Below are 6,000 nucleotides of genomic sequence, written 5' to 3'. Positions count from 1 at the left end.
TGTATATCTTAAAAAATCATTAATTACCACTTTTGAAAAATGTGAGGGTCCCATCAGCTATATGAAATACTGGTTTTCTTTGTCATTTCTCATTTTCTTCTCTCTTTCTCTTTCTCTGTGTGTCTCTGTCTCAGTCTCTCTCTGTCATTATTTGCTCTGGGTCTCTCTCTCTCTCTCTCTCTTTTTTTTTTTGCTGTGGGTCTTTATTTACTTTTTGGTTTAATGTGATAGCTTGAGACCAGCTAATCACTATTTATATATTATTGCCTTGACCTATTTGAATCAACTGACCTCATGAGTTTTTTCCTTTATCCAATATCATCTTTTCTTTTTTTGATGTTCAAAATATCATGGGGATTAGCATTAGAAAAGAACAGCACCCTTTTCTGGTGTTAATTCATGGGTTTATATAAAGGTCCTCATGATGACAATTTAAAGAGGATGGTGCTTTCTTGAATGTGTTTAAAATTAAAGTACAGAGGTACAGAGACCTTTTAAAACCACCATAGAACCATTTTGTTTTCATAGAAGAAAAAGCACTAGGAGGCCATAACCTGATGCACCAGTTTCAAAGCATCAGATCTGCTGCTCACAGAACTGTACTTAGGTGAGACTTTTTGTTGCTAGAAGGCAGGTTTCTGGGAAACTTACGGCTTTGTTAAATCCCTCTGTCCTTTTTTGTTTCTCTGGTTAAGAAATCCTTGACTCTAAAGACAAAAGGATCCCCATATGTTAGAAGTCACTTCTAAGTTTTAAAATACAATGGCAAAAAACCCAACAACAGTCAGAAAATGGCTCAGGAGTTGAAAAAATGGGTCGGTTTCAGAGTAGATACACAACTTTGGGGAATCCTCCTTTGGCAGATGCTTGCTTTTCTTGTCCTAAGTGGTGTCCACACTTAACCACTCCCCGCATTCCAGTGCTGCTCCTTGGCAGTAGGAACAGAGTACACGGAACATTCTACCCTGGAAGTCTTAACTCCGAGGCAGCGGGACTCTGGGCCTGCGCTTCCAGGAGAAGCGCGCCCTGAGCCGGGCCAGCAGAGGGACCTGAAGTACTGCTCGTCCGTCTAGGCCGAGCCCCAGGAGTCTGTGTGTCCAAAGAAACATGTATTTTCTGAGAATTTTATTCCCTGCTTTAAAAAATGCAAGAGGATTATCTGTAGGAAAATATTCAGATTTAGATCAAAACGGAAAGAGGAAGCAGTGCTCTCTAGTGAGAGAGTTAAACCAGACCTCTTCCTCCTGAAAAATCGTCAGTGATTTTGATTAGCGGGAATCACTGACACTACAAATCAATCCTGTTTTAATTTTTAAAAGACACTTGAGGTGTGTTTCACAGCACCTTGTTTCTGTGCAAACTGAAATATTAAAATAAATTTTAAACATGTTTTAAACCAAAAAAAAAAAAAAAAAGAGAGAGAGAGAGAGAGAGGGAGGGAGGCCTCTAAATTTAGAAGGTGCTAGGTCTAGCACCAGAAAAGCCTGTCCTGGTTTCCATATGTTTACCTCTCTGCAGAGCTGGCCCACAGCACACCTTCTGTCTTCAAAAGGAAATCCTGGCACCTGGAAGACTGGGCTGACAGTGAGTATTAAAATGACTTGTTTAATGAGCAGCGTGATTGAACCACGTAGGGAACGCTGAGGAGTTGCTTCGAAGGACAAGGTTTTGGTGTTTGCATTTTGTTATGTTGTATGCTTCCACTGTCCCTTATTTTGACAAGCTATCGAAAAGTTTGGGAGAGCATGGGCAATTTTTCTTTTTGTTTTTAAACCTGGTTGCTAAAAAAAAAAAAAAAAAAATGGCCCCTCTCTCTCCTTACCTGCCTCTAATGGAAGACGGGCTGTGCCACTTAAGTGAGACGCTTGGCATTAATTCAGCACCAAAGATTCTTGAGGTCTGTGTGTGCTGATGAGCAGAGACCATGAGAGACGTGCGTATTCTTTTAAAGCATGAGGCCACCTCCACTAAGTGAGGGCTATTTACTAAACGCTGGGCGAATTGCCAGTCCTGAGGGCTGGCGGGAGCTCACCTTCAGAAATCATTAACTGCGTTCCTCCATTTTGGAGGCCTGCCTCCTCCCTCCCCAAGATGACTCTCTACTGAGTTTCTATCCCCCCGTAGACTGAACACACACTGCCTTTCAAACACATAAGCCCCTTTTCTTTAGAAGTCTAACGGGAATTTACCTTTACAGATTTAAGGTGACCACTTCTCTTTCTTACTAGAAAAATATAAAACGGCCCTTTTCTTTGTCAAGTCAAATACACCAAAATCCTTTGTTTTACGTGCTTGTCATTTTGCTTTTGAAATTTGGACTTATTTCTCAACTAATTCAATTTTTTTTTCTCCTGAATGGTTTTGAACTTTTTACCATTGCCCTTATTTATGGAGGACTTAATTGAAAATAAGATGATACTAGATATCTAGTAAGTGTTGAGTTAAAAGAAATTCAGAATGAAATTCTGAAAATCATACATAGAAATATTGTGTAAACCTGCTGTTAGAATTGTAAATATTGTGGCTAACAGGAAGAATAAAATTGCATGTCCTGTAAGTACACAGCTTTATTCTCTCCCAGTTGATAGAATTAGATACCTTTACTTACAAAATCCCTCAAAAGCCAACACGTGGGTCGGAAATACTCTAAAGATTCCAACCTCTCTTATCCTAGAATTTTCAGATTTTTACGTATGTTTTTATCATCATGTCTTCATGGGGAAAGGGAGTCCATTTTGTTCAGAGACTTTCTACTGTTCACCCACTTCAGAGCCATTTTACGAGGGTAATGTAAAGGCTGGGAAATAACCGCCAATGGCCGCAAGACGAGAAGTGTATCTTTTGAAAAACAGACGCAGAGGTGCGTGGCTTTAAAAGGAGAAGGCTCACATCTGTAACGGACTTTGTTGAGATGTTAGAGTCAAGTGATTGAAGAGAAAATGTGCTCCCTTTACGGACTTCTCTCTTCACAGACTCTAAGATTTCCATTCACAGTGCTGTAGAGGAGTTGCTGTCGAACCCCGTAACTGGGTTTCAGGGAGAGATGCTTCCAAGGTGGGGAAGCAGGGGCAGCGCGGCACTGACTGGTAAAGGCGTAGTCGTTCCAAGACTCTTGGGGCAGACACAGAAAGCAAGTGTGCAAACGGCACTGGATCCCGAAGTGGACAGTGACACCTGTCAGGAAGGGTGTGTGTGTGTGTGTGTGTGTGTGTGTGTGTGTGTGTGTGTGGTTTTCTGCCGCCGAGGGCTTCCCACCTCTGTGGCAGCAAGATGGTAAGGCACAGGTAGCCAGAATTGCTTGGTTAGTTCTGAGTTTTGATGACCAAGCCCTAAACCTATCCACCTTTTAGATGGGCAGCAGGGTTTTAACTTCCAAACAAAACCACAGACCGCGGCACCTTCTGAGGAGAGCAGCCACGGACAGCTGAGGCAACCCTGGAGCAGAAAGGACCTGGGGTCTCAGGTTACAGAGGAGGAAGCTGGGCCCAGATGCTGGTTTTCTCAGAGATCCCTCAGTGAGACCCAAGCTGCCAAAGCCAGTTCCCCTGCACACACGTCATTACTGTTCCAGGTCAGAGAGGGTCGCCAGCCCTTGCCTTCCTTTCCCACCAGCTGTCTGCTTCCTCTCTCTTCTCAAGGGGAAAATGATCTCGAAGTAACAACATGAATATTTGCTGAGTTTGCTTTTGGTAAATTAGCTAACCCGTTGGTTTAGCCGGATCAGCAGAGAACTGTGTAGTTTGCCTTGTGGACAACGGACTCTCCTATGCTTTTTTTTTTTTTTTTAGATATATTTATTTATTTATTAGAGAGGGAGAGAGAGATCACAGATGCAGAGGGAGAAGCAGACTCCCCAAGGAGCAGAGAGCCCGATGCGGGGCTCCATCCCAGGACCCTGAGATCGTGACCTGAGCTGAAGGCAGACGCCTAACCGACTGAGCCACCCAGGCGCCCCCTCAGTATGCATCTATATGGTGCCACTGGCATGTATTGAGGAACATTCTAGGAAGAGGCTCTATAGAATCTGCTCTTCTGCTCCCAGCAGGGATTCCCAGGCTGCCATCCGCAAAATCAGGCCACTGGGAAATGCTTTGATATGACCCAGGGGAAGAAATATTTTAAGTTTCAGAACCTAGGAAAAGCCATGATTCTCCCCAATGTTTTTTGGGTTTTTTTCAGATGCTGTGGATCTTGTAACTGAGCATTGTTCCTTCTTTGCTGAGGCTTAAGGAAGCATCGTTTATCTGTAGAAAGGTAGTGTAAGGTAGCGGTTAGAGCTCAAGTCTTAGAATCAGTTGGTAGCTTAGCACCCATGGTTACACGGGAAACCTCAGTTTCCGCGTCTGTAAAATGAAGGTGGTAATAATCTGCCTCATGGCTTTACTGTGAAGAATGGTTCTTTTTTCTCATAAAGATAATGAAAGTAAAACATTGGGCATCCTTTGTGGCCCCTGGTAAGTGCTTAATAGGTGTGAGTTATTGTTACTGTTGTTTATTCACGCAACAAATAATACCATACAGTTAAACGGTAATAATATGTCAGGCACTCGGCTGGATTCTGGGAGTAAAATTCAGAGCAGCCTAGACCCAGTTGCTATTGTCAGAGAGGGTTACCGGCCAGCAAAAGCAAGCTATTGAGGAGATGGTAAAGTGTGGCAGATGCCACGGTGAGGAAGGGGGGGGCATGTTTCAGGAGCATGTGAACTGGAGATGAACTGAGACGTGGAGGACATTTAAGTGCAAGTTCACCCAGTGCAGAGGCCCAGCTGTGCAGGGAAGGGCAGGTCGGGATTGCTGAGGGAGGTTTGGTGTGGCCGCAGGGCAGAGTGGCAGGGGCCCCCGAGACAGGGTTGGGAGCTTGAGGGGCCAAGTCACGAGGGCTGAGTAAGCTATGGGAGGAATTCTGACCTTACCCCAAATATAGCAGGAAGCCAGCAACATGCTCTGAGTGGCACTAAGGCCTGATCTGATTTGCTTTTTAGAGGCATCACTCGGGGGCATGGAGAGTGGGCTTAGAGGAGGCGAGGCTGCGGGATGGAGCCACACGGGGCGATGACAGGCACGGGACTAGGTCCGCCATCCCTAGAGCGAGCTTGCACCTGCCGCCCTCCAGCAGCCACACAGGAGGGAATACTTCCTTCAGCATTTGCTCTTTCACCCAGTTCCCCCTTTGCTCCAGTTTCAACGACTTATTGTATCCTTTTGTATCGTGTGTGTCTTTGGTGAGTTTCCTGCAACCTATTTTATAGGACGAAGTAGGAAAGAAAGAGAGGAGAGAGAGGATGCTTAGGAACTAGGACTCCTTTCTTGAAATACATTTATTTCAAAGTAGTTGTATGGTTTCCATCCTGGGTTTGACCTGGTTTGGAAGAAAGGCTTCATTGCAGACTGTGTGTGTGTCTTCACTATTAAATATCTTGTGTCTTCGTCGAGAACGTGACCCAGATGACCTTACCATTTCAGGACTGGCTTTTTCCTCCTCAGTTAAATGTCTGACCGTAATTCTGACTCCTGTGGATTTAAACCCGTGCCATCAGGGTACTGAGCACATCACCTCTCCCCCCAGCAGGGTGTGTGAAGGTGGAAGCCCTGTGTAGCCAGCTGACATGAAATTGCATAATAGGTGAACCTGAGTCCTTTGAATTCAAACAAAAGAAGTTCTCAACCTGATTGGAATTAACCTGCCCTGACTTCTGCCTCCTCTTTCCTAAAGTAAAGATGATACCGATCGGCAGGCAGGGAACCTGATGGGTGTTAATGGGGGGTTTTCAAGTTTGTCTTGCTTTTCTTAAACTATTAAGAAAGAACAAAAAACATTATTTAGAATGAAATCAGTTTCCAGGAAGGGGAAGAAAGAAAGCTGAGAATTTATTATTAAAGAAAGAAATAGAGCCAAGGTGAAAAAAGGCCTTCTCACATCTCTTGGCCAGGTGCTCCGTGCATATAAATGTTTCAAGTTAAGCTTTAAGATCAAGGGAAAGTCTGTAGGGAGCCTTGTCT

At 44.2% G+C, this 6,000-nt stretch overlaps 1 protein-coding gene across 1 annotated transcript in view; it reads left to right on the top strand.

Moving 5' to 3' along the window:
* The first annotated feature begins 270 nt into the window (after positions 1-270).
* TTC29 (tetratricopeptide repeat domain 29) overlaps positions 271-6,000 on the top strand; it is a 388,892-nt gene continuing 383,162 nt past the window's right edge. The window contains exon 1 of the mRNA XM_057310110.1: positions 271-1,584. The gene's annotated coding sequence lies outside the window, so the exon portion shown is untranslated. The remainder of the gene's footprint in view (positions 1,585-6,000) is intronic.

This window comes from Ursus arctos, unplaced genomic scaffold (genome assembly GCF_023065955.2).
Source record: "Ursus arctos isolate Adak ecotype North America unplaced genomic scaffold, UrsArc2.0 scaffold_11, whole genome shotgun sequence".
Taxonomy (NCBI): domain Eukaryota; kingdom Metazoa; phylum Chordata; class Mammalia; order Carnivora; family Ursidae; genus Ursus; species Ursus arctos.
This window is presented reverse-complemented; position numbering and strand designations above follow the sequence as displayed.